General features: G+C 39.1%; 1 protein-coding gene and 1 long non-coding RNA gene across 2 annotated transcripts in view; both read left to right on the top strand.

Moving 5' to 3' along the window:
* Positions 1–18,164, top strand: part of LOC115518698 (translation initiation factor IF-2-like) — a 75,739-nt gene that overhangs the window by 30,779 nt on the left and 26,796 nt on the right. The gene's annotated exons all lie outside the window — the stretch shown is intronic.
* LOC115518934 lies at positions 9,256–17,180 on the top strand. Its single transcript, XR_004343883.1, has 3 exons — positions 9,256–9,349; positions 13,398–13,451; positions 17,116–17,180. It is a non-coding gene; the product is annotated as an uncharacterized LOC115518934 (long non-coding RNA).

Consider the following 18,164-nt stretch of genomic DNA (forward strand, 5'->3'; position numbering starts at 1 on the left):
ATTTTTTTTTTTTTTAAGTTCCTTTCCTCCTTTATATCCTTTTCCTCAGAGGCACTTTTAGCCTTTTTAGTTAACACTTTTTTTGTATTTATGTACAGAGTATTACATATTCTGTAAATAATATGCTTGTATTGCTGTTTTGGTACTATTAGTTGTATGATGCACCACTATTTTATGTACTACTGAAAAAAGGAAATAGGCCCAAGATGGGTAGTTTGTAAGAGACTCCACATAAAGCTGGGAAACTACATGAGAATGTAAATGAGAAATAAACCCACCACACAGCAAGTGACAGAAGGCATGTCTCAACCCTGGCATTGTATAGGAGGGGTAAAACCTTTCTTGGGGGTTTGAACTGGTTCTCAGTCTGAACTCCACTAGATACTCAAGTGGTACAAAAACTCAAGCAGTAGGGCACCTGTGTGGCTCAGTCGGTTAAGCATCTGACTCTTGATTTCTGCTCAGGTCATGATTTCAGGGATCATGATTTCATGGATCAGAGCCTGCATCGGGCTCTGCACTGACAGCGAAGAGCCTGCTTGGGATTCTCTCTCCTTCTCTCTCTCTTTCTCTCCTTCAAAATAAGTAAACATTAAAAAAAAAAAACAACACAAGCAGAGATTTTAACTAAAGAGTGTTTTGATTTGGTAGTGTCATAGGTACTTGGAAGAAACATAACAATTGAAAGATATCATTAGTTGTGTCTGGATTTCAGAGATGTTAAAATATGGGGGCAAAGGCATTTTTGAATCAGTGAAATATGGTACAATGTGCTAGACACTGTTCTTTCGTGGTGTTAGAGAGGTAACTGTGAACAAAACAAACGTCTCTCTTCTCATTGAGCAGATGTTTTGGAGAGGGTAACGTTTAGACAAAATAAGACTATGTGTGATGTGCCCAATATTGCAGATATGTAAATAACATGAAGACTAAACATTGACCATTGCGTTTAGAAATTTGCATGTTGTTGCTAATCTTGGCAGGAGAGGGTTTGGTGAAATAATCAGGGACCATAAGCCCATTGGGGTGATTTTGAAAAAGAGGAAAGGAATTTGGAGATAGTGAGCATAGACAGCTTCTTCTAGGAGTTTTGCTGTCACGGAGAGCAGAGAAATGGATACATAGCTGGAGGGGAAATTGGAGTTAAAGAGTTGTCTTTTAAAATGAGAGAAATAATTGCACACCTGAAAGAATATAATGTCATGTGTCAATTATGGTTCAATAAAAAAATAAAAATAAAATAGAAATAAGAGTGTATTTATATAATGCTGATGGAGAGGATCCATAGAGAAGGAAACAGTGCTGATGCAGAGGTGGGAATGGGGAATGGCTGGGCAATGGGGAATGGGCTTGGAATCTGGTATCCAAGTGGAGGCATTGGCCTTAGACAGGAGCAGTCAGCTCTGCCACAGTAAAGGACAGGGAAGACAAGGCAAATGGGAACCGATGCGGGTAGCGCTAGTGAGTGCTTCCTATTTCACTGGGAAATTGAAGGAAGGGCAGCAGCCAGGAGTGAAGATGGAGAGGAGGTGTTGGTGACTTGAGAGAGGAAATAACATGAAATGGGCCTGTAGGGGAGTGGGAGAACGAATGGATAAGGCAAAAGTCATAGGATTGTCACGTTGAGCCAACAGACCATTTGAAGTTAGTGATTGTGAATGTTTAAGTGAGATTGTTTGGTATGGTTATGTGGGTGTGTGTTTTTGTTCTTTTCATTTCAAAGCCATGTTTAGCAGCATTGGTATAGACACAGATTAGTGAGACAGTTGTATTTTTGTTTTTAATATGTTATTAGGGAAAACTTTAAATACACAAAGTAGAGCTCTCATGTACTCAGATGTACATCTCATGTACACAGTTTCAGCAGATATTAACTAGTAGCCAATCTTGTTTTATCTGTACACTTACCTATTTCCACCCTTCCATATTATTTTGAAGCAATCCCAGACATCATATTTTATGCATAAATATTTCATATTTTATGTCTAAGAGATATGGACACTTGCAAAAAATATTATTACCATGTAAAAAAAATTAATAATTCTTTAATATCCAGTTTCCTGGCAGTTTCCAAATTTCTAGTTGTCTTTTGAGTGTCCTAAAGTGTTTAGCTGTTTGATAAGGAGTTGTATTTAATAGGGGTGGGTGTTCTTGCCAGGGAAATATGAAGTGAGGGAGGGGTCAGGACTCTTGAGGTGCATGCAAGGAAATGGACCTCAATCTAAGCTATAATGGACTTTGAACTCTAAGCTAAGGTGGGAGATGAAGACATGAGAGGGGAGTGGGATCAATGACTTATAAGTCCTGGTGAGGTCAAAGTATTGTTGGAGTTGGGGTGCTAGAGGGAGCAACCTGAAAAGATAGGAAATAGTGATTGGAGGGTGGGTGCAGATGAAGTAGAGATTATGGAGGGACTGTAGTTACTGTGTTGGCAAGTTCTAGGACAGGGTATTGACTGAGGGAGTGAGTGGCCATGGTAGGGTAGAGGGTGGGGTTGTTGCATGTGAGGAGATCAAGGAGATGAAAGAGCCAAATAACACAGCAGTCATCTAGGTGAGCATTTAAATCATTTGCAATTATGACAGTCCAGTGAGATAGGAACTAAAATCTCGGAGGCTTAAGAAGTGGCTCAGGCATATCCAGATGAATGCAGCGGTGGGGTGGGAGGTGGTGGCATGGTCTGACAGGAGGCTTTTTTTAGGAAGGAAGAAAGAGGAATAATCTGGATGCAGAAGTGAGGGACAAGGTGAATACCTAACTCTTCTGCTCAGGCCCCAGTAGTATAAGGAGTGTGGGAGAGGAGGAACCACGGATAAGACTGTAGAAAGAGCAATGGCCTCAGCAATTTGATTTCAGCTAGAGCAGGAATTGAGGAAGGATGGGAGAGAGGGGGAGCAGTTCACAAAAGGGGATGTACCTAGGCATATGGGGATGAGAGGTTAGGGGATTTGGCATGACATCAGAGTCCTCGAATTCTTGTGGTAAGTGGCATAAAGAGATTAGTAATGAGATTAGTCTTGATGTCTCAGGTAAATTGTAGGATAAGCACATGAGGGATAGGAGTATGGGAAGAAGCTCTAGAGTAAAGGGTCTCTTCATTTCTGCCTGTGCTGGTAGAGAGGCTGGGGGAGTGGCAGAAAGAGCTGCAGCTCTATTACTTGCTCTCCACTCCTGGGACCAAGGTGTTTTACAGTAAGAAGCTGTTAATGCAGTTAGTCAAAAGTTAGAATTTCCTGTTCTATTCTCTGTTGTTTACCTTCCCTGCCTCTATTTTCTCCCCTTTCTTACTGAAAACTTAGAGTGAAACATCAAAATGTTTTCAGTGCCCTATTAAATACCCTAGCTATTCTGGAAACTGGTAAATGATGCTGTTTCTAGCTTGCTGGAGGAACGTCAGCAAGATTACAAGAAGGAATTGGGGAGGCTCACCATTAGGGTTGGAAAGAGAAAAGAGGGAAGAGGTTTCAGGGAGAGTTAACTTGAGATTCCTTAAATCTGGCCAAGGAAACAGGAGTTTTAAGAGAGAAAGAGTTTGACCTATGTCCTGGTTGGGGAGAGTAAAGTACTGCCTGGAAGGAGTGAACCTGCTTAAGGATCTGTGTTTTCACAGGTTCCTGAAAAAGCTGTGGCTGGATGGGGAGACTCAGCTATTGTTTGATTTGTTCATTTCAGTGGATATTAACTAACACTTACTATGTACCAGGCCCTGGTCTAGATGCTCAGGATATCACGTTGAGTATGTAGAAAGGTTCCCACTTACGTGGATTTACAATCTAGCAGGAAAGACTATTAAACAAGAAATTCCAATTTAATGTGAATGTTTTGTAGTAGGATTCTTTGGAATCCTGTAGTAAAAGCATCAGGGGGCACCTGGGTGGCTCAGTTGGTTAAGTGTCCAACTTCTGCTCAGGTCATGATCTCACGGTTCATGAGTTTGAGCCCCGCATCGGGCTCTCTGCTATCAGCACAGAACCTGCTTTGGATCCTCTTTCCCCTTCTCTCTCTGTTTCTGTCTCTCTCTCAAAAATGAATAAACATTAAAAAAAAAAAAAGGGTAAAGCATCAGATTAGTCTCAGGGATAGGAAGGGGGAAAAGTGCAGGTTCTGGAGTTAGTGATGTGGGAACAGAGACCTGAAAGATGAGCTGCAGTTAGCTAGGCAAAGAGAATAGAGAGGAGAGTTACATAGCTGATTTATCTGTGTCTCTCCAACTTCCAAACCTTATCTTACCCAGGGAACAGAATCATCTGTTCTGATCACCATATTCACCGCCAGTATTCTTGTATGTGTGAGGTTGGCAGACTACTGCTCATAGGTCAACTGTGGCCTGCTACCCGTTTTTGAATGACTGTCAAGTTAAGAATGATAAGCATTTCAAACTGTGAACCAATAATGGTGGCAAAATTCAAACCCAGGTACCTTAATTCAGAGTCTGTGTTCATTCCACTGATCATTGTGTTATAATTGTTTATATTTCCATCCCTCAGGAAGAGACTTGAACTTGAATGACAGCTTGCTTTTTCTTACATCCATCATTTCCAGCACAGGGTGAATCCAAAGTAAATGTTTATTAAATGACTTTTATGTATGTAATTTCATTTGATCCCTTGTAACAAATCCTGTGAGAATAACGCATACATGAAATTTTCAAATAATTAACACTTTTACATACCATTTCTTCATTTTTGAATTTTTTAAAAAGTTTATTTATTTATTTAAGGAATCTCCACACCCTGTGTGGGGCTTGAACTCCTGACCCTACCAAGATCAAGAGTGGCATGCTTTTCCAACTGAGCCAGTCAGGTGCCCCCCCTTTTTTTTCTTTTAAGATTTTATTTATTTATTTATTTATTTATTTATTTATTTATTTATTTACTTTACTTTACTTTACTTACTTATTTACTTACTTTTTTTTTTTTTAACGTTTTTATTTTATTTTTTGAGAGACAGAGTGCTAGTTGGGGAGGGGCAGAGAGGGAGACACAGAATCTGAAGCAGGCTCCAGGCTCTGAGCTGTCAGCACAGAGCCCGACGCGGGGCTCAAACCCACGAACCGTGAGATCATGACCTGAGCTGAAGTTGGACACCTAACCAATTGAGCCACCCAGGTGCCCCAAGATTTTATTTTATTTTTTAGTAGTCTCTACACCCAATGTGGGGCTCGAACCCACAACCCTGAGATTGAGAGTCACATGCTCTACTGAGCCAGCTAGGTGCCCCACCATTTCTTCCATTTATAATAGTAATATTTTAAAAATGTATGATGTGATTGAAAAATTAATTTCACTAAATGTAACAAAAGATAATTAGAAATATTTTGTGCTGTAACAAAAGGCCTTCAGGGACTACTGACTTACATTTATGTACAGCTGTTTGTTCCTATAGCAAATAATTTCAGAATGCTAGATATTTCTAGTTTTGTAATTTCTATTTCTTTGTCATCTCTGTTACAGCTGCTTCCCCCCTACTTTAAATTTGCTGCTTCTGTCTTTCATGAATTCAGAACCTAGAAATTTAATCTTACTAGAACTATGTGTAAACTAGGAGTAGATAGTCTTGAGGATAATACTTGTGAGTCAAGTGAAAGTGTGGTGTTTTTGTTCTTAAGGACTTTATAACCACTTGGAGAGCTCAAACATACTGGGAACAATCATAACATAAAAGTATGTTAACTTCAAACTTATATACCCTATTGCCTGCTTAACATCTCTACATGGATGTCTAACATGCATCTCAAACCTAATGTTTCCCCCAGGCTTCATCCCACAGTCATCCTCATATCAAGATATAGAGACTATCCTTCCACTTACTCGAGCCTCAAACATGGGAATCATCCTTGATGCCTGTCTGTAACATCTCATATCTGATGGTGTTTTACCTTCAGAATACATACTGAATCTGATCACCATCTCTGCTGCTACCACTAAGAGTCAAACTGCCATTCTCTCTTTCTTTGATTATTACATTTAGCTTTTTGAATGATTCCGTGCTTCTGCCCTTGTCTATGTATAGTCTGTTCTCAGCAGACCTCCAGAATGGTCCTCTAAAAAGTAAGTCAAGTTAGATTGTCACTCCTTTGCTCAAAACCTTCCAGTGACTTTCCATCTCAGAGTAAAAGACAAAGTTCTGACAGTGGCCTGAAAAACTGTAGAGTCTGTTCTCAGTTTACCTCTCTAGCCTAATTACCTATGACCTCTGCTCATGTCCTTTCAGCCTCAGTGACTGTTTTTCTAAGATGCCAAGTTGTTCCTTCTTTAAAGCCCTTATACTTGCTATTACCTCTCCTTGAAATGCTTTTCCTATGTTGGTAGCATGGCTTTTCCTCTTTTTTTAGGTGTAAGGCTCGTATGTCACCATATCAGTGAGGCCCTGGCTCTCTTTATCTCCTTTACCCTGCTTTATTTTTCTCCGTAGAATTTATCAGTATGTGATAGGCTGCATGCATTTGCATGTGTAAATAATTAATTTTAATTTTAAAAAGTGTTTATTTTGAGAGAGAGAGAGTGTGTGTTCGTGTGCACATACAAGCCCGGGAGGGGCAGAGAGAGGCAGAGAGAGAATCCCAAGCAGGCTTCACACTCAGTGAGGAGCCTGATGTGGGCTCGATCTTACAACTGTGAAATCATGACCTAAGCCAAAATCAGAGGCTCAACTGACTGAGCCGCCCAGGTGTCTCTTAACATTAATTTTTAAAATTTGTTTCACTACTGTCTCCCCATAGGTGTGGAATAGAGGTTGGTAAGCCAAAAACAGCCTGCTGTCTGTTTTTGTAAGTAGACTTGAATTAGAACACAGTCATGCTCATATATTAGTGTGTCTTCTGTGGCTGCTTTCACGCTCCAGCAGCGGAGTTGAGTATTGTGATAGAGACCATATGGCCTGTAAAGCCTAAAATATTTGCTGCCTGGCCCTTTATAGAAAAAATTTGCTGGCTGTTGGGCTAGAACAATATCTGGCACATAATAGTTGATTTAATGAACATAAAGTAAATGCTAATTGTCTGGGTACAAACTGTAAATTGCTAGTGAGGATATGGGTTAATATTTCAAAAGTTATTTTTTAGACTTTAATAATGAGGATAATTTGGGAATATGCCAACCATAATTATTTATTCAAGCTGAAGTTCTTGAATTTATTGCAGTCATTACTACCTGATAGCAGAGTTGAGCCAACTTTTTGAAGGATACACCTAAATTGGAGATGATAGCGTTCCAAAGGCGTAAGATCCTTTTAAATATTAGCTTTTAGGGGTGCCTGGGTGGCTCAGTTGGTTGAGCGTCCATCTCCAGTTCAGGTCATGATCTCCTGGTTTATGAGTTCAAGCCCCACATGGGGCTTGCTGCTGTCAGCGCAGAGCCTGCTTTGGATCCTCTCTTCCCCTCTCTGTCTCTGCCCCTCCCCAGCTCATGCACGCGTGCTCACTTTCTCTCTCTCTCTCTCTCTCTCTCTCTCAAAAATCAATAAAATTAAAATTAAAAAATTTAAATATTAACTTTTATATAGTGCTACAGAAAGAACTCCAAATAATGAGTTGCTGATAGTTGTTGGTTGCATTCTATGAAAAACGTGAACCTGACTAAATGTATATAGCTCTCAATCGCTTATGCTGAAGGATGGGCATATAGAATAATAATACATTTGTGTTTGACTGTGGAATACATTTTTGGATTTCAAATGGATTAACCTTATTATTCCAGGTACTTCTAATAATGTTTTTAAGTAGCACAATTAGATTAAACTGCAAAAGCCAGCTCAGAAGAATCTGGAAAATTGCATTGCTTCTGGCATCCTGTCTTTATTCAAATCTTACTTTATTTACTTATTTCTTTATTATATATATATTTTTAAAATGTTTATTTATTTTTGACAGAGAGAGAGAGACAGAGACAGAGCATGAGTGGGGGAGGGGCAGAGAAAGAGGGAGACACAGAATGGGAAGCAGGCTCCAGGCTCCGAGCTGTCAGCACAGAGCCTGACGTGGGGCTCGAACTCACAGACTGCAAGATCATGACCTGAGCTGAAGTTGGACGCTCAACCGACTGAGCCACCCAGGTGCCCCTATTTATTATATTTTTTAAATGTTTTTTTTTTTTTTCAACGTTTATTTATTTTTGGGACAGAGAGAGACAGAGCATGAACGGGGGAGGGTCAGAGAGAGAGGGAGACACAGAATCGGAAACAGGCTCCAGGCTCCGAGCCATCAGCCCAGAGCCTGACGCGGGGCTCGAACTCACGGACTGCGAGATCGTGACCTGGCTGAAGTCGGACGCTTAACCGACTGCGCCACCCAGGCGCCCCAATTTATTATATTTTTTAATGTTTGTTTATTTTTGAGAGAGAGAGAGAGAGAGAGTGTGTGTGTGTGTGTGTGTGTGTGTGTGTGTGTGTGTGTGAGTGGGGGAGGGGCAGAGAGAGAGGGAGACACAGAATCTGAAGCAGGCTCCAGGCTCTGGGCTGTCAGCACAGAGTCTGATGCGGGGCTTGAACTCACAAACCACGAGCTCATGACCTGAGCTGAAGTTGGATGCTTAACCAACTGAGCCACCCAGGTGCCTCCAGATCTTACTTTTTTAAAAGCTGCATCCAGGGGATAAATAATTTCAGTCAGGCAAAGCACCGTGTGGCAAGGTGGAGAAGATTTTAGAAGTGTTCTAGTTTTAAAAGGCCTTCACTGGTAATGAGTATAGAGAAGGAATCTTAAATCTGTTGGACTATATACTATATGCTTAGAAAACAAATCTAAGCAAATGAATAAAGAATTCTGGAATCAGAGCCAGAAGAAACTTCATTCAATATATATTTGAATGTACCATAGCCACTTTATTAGATACTGGGTTACAGAGGTGAATAAGATGGAGTTGTTGTCCTCCTGAGGCTTACTGTCTAATCCTCCTCAGTCTTCACCTCACCTCATTTTATGTTGTGCAGTATATTGGAATTTACAGCTTGAGAGAGCAAATACTTTTCCAGGGTTGTGTAGCTTGTTACTGGTAGAGTGGAACTGAAATGCAAGTTTCTTATAAGGGAGATAAAAGCAAAATATTTATTCATTTATGTAAAGTGTTTAGTGCTCACTAATGTGTTTATTATCCCTGTACTAGGTACTGGGAGATACAATGGTAAGTAGAAGGCCACCTTTTTTTGATGTAGAGCTTAAAAGGCATTTTTGGGGGGGGGAATCCAGAATTTTTTCCACTATGTTGCATTGTACTGTTCATAATCTTTTATCTCATGGGAGGGTTAGGGGCTCTCAAATATTCATTCTTAAGTGTTCAATGAATTTAGTGTTTTTCAGTACCTTCTGACAGTGAAAGACAGTTTTACTGAAGAACGGGGACTTTTGCATGAGGTAGGAAGAATTAAGTAGTTATGGATTCTCTTTGGGAAGTGACCATTATTTATTTCACAATTTGTATAGGGCCCAAGCTTTTGCCTACGAGTAAGAAAGAAACTTTTTCTTTCAAATGACTCTGCTATCAGGACCCAAAACCCAGGCTGATAATTAAAATCAGCCATGTCGGGGCGCCTGGGTGGCACAGTCGGTTAAGCGTCCGACTTCAGCCAGGTCACGATCTTGCGGTCTGTGAGTTCGAGCCCCGCGTCAGGCTCTGGGCTGATGGCTCAGAGCCTGGAGCCTGTTTCCGATTCTGTGTCTCCCTCTCTCTCTGCCCCTCCCCTGTTCATGCTCTGTCTCTCTCTGTCCCAAAAATAAATAAACGTTGGAAAAAAAAAATTTTTTTAAAAATCAGCCATGTCGTGTGGGTTAAATAGACTTTTGCATACTGACCTTCTCTTTCCTTTTAGTTACTCAAACTTTGTGTGTATTCAATACTCAGTGGTCAAAGAATCACAAAAAATATGCAGGATGCTTATTTTTTTCAAATTTCTTCTCAAACTGATTGTGATTATATTTGACTTTTTCTTCTCAGTGCTTGCTTACTAAATCAAACATTTGACAGTCTAGGAAAGAGTGAGAAAAGGTTAATTAAACTGCTAAATAATTTAGGATGTTTTAGTTATTTGGTAGCTATAGACAATTAAGGCTTTTTTCCTTAAAATGTCTCTTTGGGAATGCTTATACAATGGAGAATTTTAAGAGTAAGTTATCTTCACCTCAGGCCTCCTTGCTCTTCCTGTTCCAGAGTAACTTCTTCCGTTCTGCTGGAGCCAGTTAGTTCTTGGCTCAGTTGTTTTAGTTTCTCAGTGGAATATGAGCTTAACCATGTTTATAATCTGTGAACATCAAATTCCATTTTTTCTTCTAAGAGCTAGAACATTAAATTCCCTGCCAGTGATCTAAAACACATTGAATTGTATATATTCAAATGCAGATGATTTATTTTCTCTGAACTTACATCATAACATTTAAAAATAAAGAGACCTTAGAAATAGTGGTTATTATATATTAGTGAGAATTATTCTAGTTCTGTTGCAGGTATAACCACATTTTAAGACTCTATAAATTAGTGTTAAGTTACGGAGGAGGTTGTATGACTACCATTACTTGATCATTTCAAAAGTATTTGTAAAATAACTAAAATAATATGCTAGTAAGAAGCATGGACTATGTGTGTAAATATAGGTGGTTTCAAGTAACACTTAAAGTTAGATTGGCGTACAATTTAAAACATAATAATTATCACATTGTAATTGTGTGTATTAAGTCATAAAATATTTTTTTACCAGGGTCAAATCAAATATTTCAGTGGGTCTGGGGGAGGGGGAAGAAGGAGGAGGAGTTGGATGAGCTAAAGATGTTGTCTGAGGTCATTTGGTTGGTATATATAGAAAGGCAGGCTAAGTTTGACCTTCCAACATGCAGGCTAGGGTCTCCAGGCATGCTGTTGCAGTTATCTGTTGCTAAGGAACAAAATGACTACAAACATGGCATAAAAGTGTCAAGGTTCTGGGTGTTGACTAGGCTGATCTAAGTGATTCTTGCACAAGTTCTTTCATGTATTTGTAGTGTGATGGGTCTTGTGTTATCTCAGAGGCTTCCTTCTAGACTCACATGTCTGGCACTTGGGTGGGAAAGTCCAAATAGCTAGGAGCTGAAATAGCTCCTCAGACATCTCTGTCTCTATATTTCTGTGTAGTCTCAGCCTAGGGGCTTCATAGTAGCCAGACTTCTTACATAGAAGCATAGGCCTCCAAAAGCACTTGTTCTAAATAAGAGAGCGCCAGAAGGGAGCCGTATTGTTTTTTATGACCTAAATTCAGAATCAGTGTCCTTTCTACTGCATTTTATTTGTTAGAAGCGAATCACTAAGGCCAACCCATATTCAGAGGGAAGGGAATTAGACCCCACCTCTTTCTGGGAAGAGTGTCAAGAAAATGCAGACATATTTCAAAGCACCTCAGTCCTTCTGGCCACAACTTACTTACATTCCTCCCAAGTGCAAAACACACTTACTGCTTCTCAAGGGGGTCTTATCTAGGACAGCATCAGGCTCTGGCTTGAGGTCTAGGATCCTGTCATCTAAATCAGATCCAGGTTCAGATAAGGCTGTTTGGATACAGCTCCTTGGGTATGGTTCCCTGAGTACCATTGCTTTCATTTTGAAGGCCTGCAAACTAAAGAGGTATGTTATCTCTCCCCATATCTAGCCCACCCAATAAGAAACAGTGGACGGCATAAGATAACCACTGTGGACGTTCCTTTTCAAAAATAAAGAAAAATGTAAGGAACACAGTAGTCACTGATCCACAGCAATTCTGAAATCCAGCCAGGCCAATATTATCATTTCTGTGATTAGGGCTCAGCTTTATTGTCTAGGAATCATCCTCTATACTCTTGGTTTTGCCTTCTGAATTCTCCTTCCTTTTTTATAAAATGTATCCTTTGTTTGCAGTTCAGTCATTTCCTAAACCATAGTGATTTGAGCATGAATTGGGTGTGTGTCCCAAAAACCTCTTTTCATTTTGTACTGTCTTTTTTATTTTATTTTTAATGTTTGTTTATTTTTGAGAGAGAGAGAGCGAGCGAGCAGGGGAGGGACAGAGGGAGAGGGAGACACAGAATTTGAAACAGGCTCCAGGCTCCAAGCTGTCAGCACAGAGCCTGACGTGGGGTTCAGACTCACGGACCCTGAGATCATGACCTGAGCTGAAGTCGGACGCTTAACTGACTGAGCCACCCAGGCGCCCCTGTACTGTCTTTTTTAGTCCAAATGACATTGTTTCTGAATTTTAAATTCTCTAGGAATCTTTTTGAGGGGTTCACTCTGTTAGACAAAAGCCATACTTACACACTGACATCAACCTTTCTCTACCTTAGGCTCTGTAGAAGAGGAAAAAGGTTTCCTTGACCCTTTTAAGATCCCTGGCTGGGTCTGAAAATTAAACTGACAAAGACAGGGGCACCTGGGTGGCTCAGATTGGTTAAGCGTCCGACTTCGGCTCAGGTCATGATCTCACGGCTCCTGAGTTTGAGCTCCATGTTGGGCTCTGTGCTGACAGCTCAGAGCCTGGAGCCTGTTTCAGATTCTGTGTCTCCCTCTCTCTGACCCTCCCCCGTTCATGCTCTGTCTCTCTCTGTCTCAAAAGTAAATAAACGTTAAAAAAAAAAAAAAACTGACAAAGATTAAAAGGAGAAAAGCATACACATTTACTTAATATAAGTTTTATGTGACCCGGAAGCCTTTATAACAAAATGAAGACCTGAAGAAATGTTTATTTTTTAAGTTTAAATTTAAATTCTAGTTAGTTTACACACAGTGTAATATTAGTTTCAGGTGTACCATTTAGTGATTGAACACTTCTATACAGCACCTGGTCCTCTTTGCAACAAATACCCTTCTTAATCCCTATCACCTTTTTAATCCATCCCTCCCACCCATCCCATCTCTGGTAACTATCAGTTCTCTATAGTTAAGAGTCTGTTTCTTGCTTTGCCTCCCTCTCCCCCCCCCACCCCGTGCTTATTTGTTTCGTTTCTTAAATTCTACATATGAGTGAAATCATATGGTATTTCTCTCCTCTCCTGACTTCTGACCTATTTTATTTAGCATAATACTCTCTAGCTCATTCACTTTGTTGCAAATGGCAAAATTTCATTCTTTTTTATGGCTGAGTAATATTCCCTTGTGTGTGTGTATGTATATATACATGTATGTATGTATATATGTGTGTATATATGTGTATATACATATGTACGTATATACACAAATTATATTTTCTCTCGTCTTTATTTGTTCATCAGTTGATGGACACAGGCTAGTTCCATAGTTTGGCTATTGTAGATAATGCTGCTATAAATAAACGTTGGGATGCATGTATCCCTTTGAATTAGTACTTTTGTATTCTTTAGATAAGTACTTAGTATGTAATTGCTGGATCGTAGGGTAGTTCTATTTTTAACCTAAAGAAAGATTTAAACCTGAGTATTTTTATGCTAGGTTTGATGAAGATTGGGCAGTTGTGGAGAAATGTGATAGGACAAAGAATATGAGGTAAGTGTAGTTAACTGGAGGAAATTTAGCAAGGCTTATTCGTTAGGATTCTTTTCTATGTCCCTTTGTCTTCAGAGATAGGAGTGCTCTCTTCTTCCAGGTATAGGGAGGCTACCTCTCATGAGCATTTTATGATCTATTCAAGGGGAGAAGAGCAGAGGAAAGGTCAGGGTGACCTTCCTGTTTCTGCCATTTGCTCCAGCTTCTTCATCTTAAAATATTCAATATGCAGAGGTACCTTATTTTGGGGTAGCATGTCCTGAATCAGCTCCATTTAAGGTTTTTGTGGGACAAAACCTTTAAGATTCTTAGAAGGCCTTTTGTTTGAAAGGAATTGTAAGGCAACACCTTAAATCTCTTGGGAGTCCACACTAGGGTTGGTAAACTATTGCCAGTGAGCTAAGATTTGTTTTTACCTTTTTAAAGGTTGTGAAAAAAAAAAGAAGAATGTTCAACAGAGACTGTATATGGCCCTCAAAGCCTAAAATATTTATCTTTCCCTTTACAGAAAAAAAGTTTGCCAACCCTTGGTCCAAACAAAAGTTTAATCTTTAGTCTGTGTTTCCCTGACACTGCCTTGGATTTGATCTTTGTTCAGAGGGCATTTCTTAACTGGAGAAATGTTTGCTATATGGAAGTAAGAAACCGTTTTATTTTGTGGGTGCCTGGGTGGCTCAGTTGGTTAAGTGTCCACCTTTGGCCCAGGTCATGATTTCACAGTTCATGAGTTCAAGCCCACCATTGGGTTCTCTGCTGTTAGCACAAAGCCCACTTCAGATCCTCTGTCTCCCTCTCTCTCTGCCCCTCCCCTACTCACACTAGGTGGGCTCTCTTTCTCTCTCAAAAATAAATAAACACTCAAAAAGAAGAAACAGTTTTATTTTTGGACCTAGGAAGACCTGACTCCTTTATATTTCCTCTATATTCTTATTGAAAATTATATAATTCCTTCTTTTTCTCACTTTTCTCTACCTGTACTTTATGATACTTAGCTGAAAAAAACTAGTTGACAATTAATATTCTGCCTGGAAATCTCCTTATCCATACTTTTCAATTCATTGGTTATATTTTCTATTTTCTATTTTTTTTAATTTGCATCCAAGTTAGCATATAGTGCAATAATGATTTCAGGAGTAGAATCCAGTGATTCATCCCCTACTTTTAACACCCAGTGCTCATCCCAGCAAGTGCTCTCCTTAATGGCCCTTGCTCATTTAATCCATCCCTCCACCCACAACCCTTCCAGCAACCCTCAATTTGTTCTCTATATTTAAGTCCCTTATGTTTTGTCCCCCTCCCTGTTTTTATATTATTTTTGCTTCCCTTCCCTTATGTTCATCTGTTTTGTATCTTAAATTCCACTTATGAGGGAAGTCATATGATATTTATCTTTCTTTGACTAATTTCACTTAGCATAGTACACTCCAGTTCCATCCATGTAGTTGCAAATGGCAAGATTTCATTCTTTTTGATCGTGAGTAATACTCCATTGTATGTATATATATGTATGTATGTATGTATGTATGAAGAAATTCTTCAATTTCTTTCATAAGCTTTTTAGTTTTCAGTGTATAGATTTTTCACCTCTTTGGTTATGTTTATTCCTAGGTATTTTATGGTTTTTGGTGCACTTGTAATTGGGATCAATTCCTTGATTTCTCTTTCTGCTGCTTCATTATTGGTGTATAGAAATGAAATAAATTTACATACATTGATTAAAACAATTTTTTTTAAGTTTGTTTATTTTGAGAGAGACAGAGATAGTGCAAGTGAGGGAGGGACAGAGAGTGGGAGACAGAGAATCCCAAGCAGGCTCCGCACTGCCGGCCCAGAGCCCAATATAGGGCTCAAACCCATGAAACTGTGAGATCATGACCTGAGCTGAAACCAAGAGTTGGATGCTTAACCGACTGAGCCACCCAGGTGCCCTGTCTGTGCATTGATTTTACATCTTGGAACTTTGCTGAATCCATGGATCAGTTCTAGCTGTTTTTTGGTGGAATGTTTTCCACTATGGTGGGTTTTCCATATTAGTATATCATGTCGTCTGCAAAGAGTGAAAGTTTGACTTCCTCCAAGCTGATTTGGATGCCTTTTCTTTCTTTCTTTCTTTCTTTCTTTCTTTCTTTCTTTCTTTCTTTCTTTCTTTCTTTCTTCTTTTAATGTTTATTTATTTTTGAGAGAGAACAGAGACAGAGCGTGAGCAGGGGATGGGCAGAGAGAGAGGGAGGCACAGGATCTGAAGCAGGCTCCAGGCTCTGAGCTGTCAGCACAGAGCCCGATGCGGGGCTCAAACCAACAAACCATGAGATCATGACCTGAGCTGAAGTCAGTCGCTTAACTGACTAAGCCTCCCAGGCGCCCTCCCCCGCCTTTACTTTTAGCGCTTGAAAAGTGGGTAGGTGATAGAAATAATTTTAAACTTGAGGACTCCAGAGCAGATGGTAAATCAGGTTATAAAAGACTTATTATTTTTTTAAATGTTTGTTTATTTTTGAGGGGGCATGGAAGGGGCAGGGAGAGAGGGAGACACAGAATCTGAAACAGGCTCCAGGCTCTGAGCTGTCAGCACAGAGCCTGACACAAGGCTCAAACCCACAGACTGTGAGATCATGACCTGAGCTGAAGCTGGATGTTTAACCAACTGAGCCACCCAGGCGCCCCTGTTATAAAAGACTTAGAATAGTATTAAGGAATGGTCTCTAGAACTGCTCTACTGCCTGACCCCATCTGAAAAGATTTTGCTCACCTTGCATAGTGATCTTGCTATGGAGGTAAAATAGAAAAGTTGAGGTATTTTATGATATGTGTTATTGTCTTGTTTTTTTCCCTTTTTTCATTAGATGAAAGGAGCATAGCAGTGAATATGTTTTGCTGTATTTATGATTGAACAGGCAGTGTGAACATTACATTTTTGTATTTTTTCCATTCTGTTTTCTTTTTCTTCCCCTTTTACATCTTTCTTTACCTTTCTCTCTGGATTTGTACATTATGAGAGATTCACCCAAATTCTCTGATGATCTGAAAGAAGAAGATAGCTTAGTGAATAGGAAGTTATATAGAATTAGCTGCCTTCCCACTTCTGGAGAAGAAATGCCTGTACTTAATCATTTACCTGTTTTATATTTCTTGGTTTCCAGATTTATATGCATTGTTGAATTGGGGTAGGGGGGAAAAGCTTTTATTTTAAATGACTCAGTTATTTTTTTTTACTTGGTATTTGAAAGATACTTTTACAAAGCTTTAATAGACTCCTATAAACACATGCTAATTGGTGGCAGTAGAAGAACCTTCAGAAGAGTCAGAACAAGAAGTTTTGGAATGAGTTACATTCCTAAGAAGGAGGACAATACATATCTATCTTTTTTTTAAGTTTATCTATTTATTTTGAGAGAGAGAGAGAGAATCCCAAGAGAGCCTGGACACATAGGGTCAATCCCATGAACAGTGAGATCATGACCTGAGCTGAAACCAAGGGTTGGACACTCAACTGCCTGAGCCACCCAGGCGCCCCAATACGTACCTATCTTGAACTCCTGAAAATGGTGAAGACTTCTTATAGCCCTTTAAGTTAGGTTGCAACTTGGAAAAGGCAACATCTCCTTTTGGGATTAGCCTTCTATAACTCTTTCACTTGTTTGTCTGCGTTCTCTTTTTTTCCCAGTTGACACACATTACTACCTGAAAGGTTCCTGTTGGTTTGGAAACAGAGGTGAGGAGAAGAAAAAGTTAACTTTTCATGCTTTTAAATCTGATAGTATTACCTAACTAATTTCAACTAGATGAAAACTTTTAAAATATTTAATGCATGATATGCTGTATGCATTATGCATTAATTTTAGGAATTATAATACAGTAGTGTGGATTTATGAATGACATGGACAGCAAATTATTTCCAACCTAAATTGCCCTGTTCGTTTTTGGATAAAATAATTACTTGCTAGAGCAATATTTTTCTGGCATGTTATAAGCCAAGAGAGAAGTTTGGAAGGATCTGAATGAATGCTGAGTATAAAGATTTTGGTACAAGTTGATTTTATTCTTTCTTTCCTCAGAGTGTCAGCAATTAGTTTGATCCTGAGTGAGGAAAAAAGCTGCTTTGTGAAATCAGTAATTCCACTGAGGCTAGTAGTAGTAAAGATATTTTTAATTTGGGTCTTAGAAAGCCAGATCTGAGCATTGACAGACCTTTTCCTAATGTACCAGTTTAATGAGTTTAAAACATGTTGCAGATTTAATGTTTAGTTTGGATATTGATTTCTGGTTTTGTCTTTTTAAGCTATATATATATGTGTGTGTGTGTGTACATATATATATATTTTCAAGTTAAATTAGTTTTTATTTAATCATTCTGTCTTTTAATGCTACACACACCAATAGAAGACAATTATTATTTTGAAAACAACACAGATGTAGTTAATATTCTTATGATTATACAGATGTTGACTGGCAGAAAATCTTTTGGATTAGAAAAAGCATTTGTCAAATGTAGATTTTTAGTTCAGTATGAAAATGCATCATCTATTTTATTGGTGACTATAATTAACAAAAGTAGTTCAGACAAAAGATTCTAAGCATTTCTGAAATAATGAAGTTTCTTTTCTTGAGACAGTGCTACATTGACACTGTGCATTAGGGGGAAAAGGCAGTTGAGAATATCATTCAAATAATTTTTTTGTCAGTTATGGGCTCTTTCAAGAATGGCCAACTTTA

This window comes from Lynx canadensis, chromosome B4, assembly GCF_007474595.2.
Source record: "Lynx canadensis isolate LIC74 chromosome B4, mLynCan4.pri.v2, whole genome shotgun sequence".
Classification (NCBI taxonomy): Eukaryota; Metazoa; Chordata; class Mammalia; order Carnivora; family Felidae; genus Lynx; species Lynx canadensis.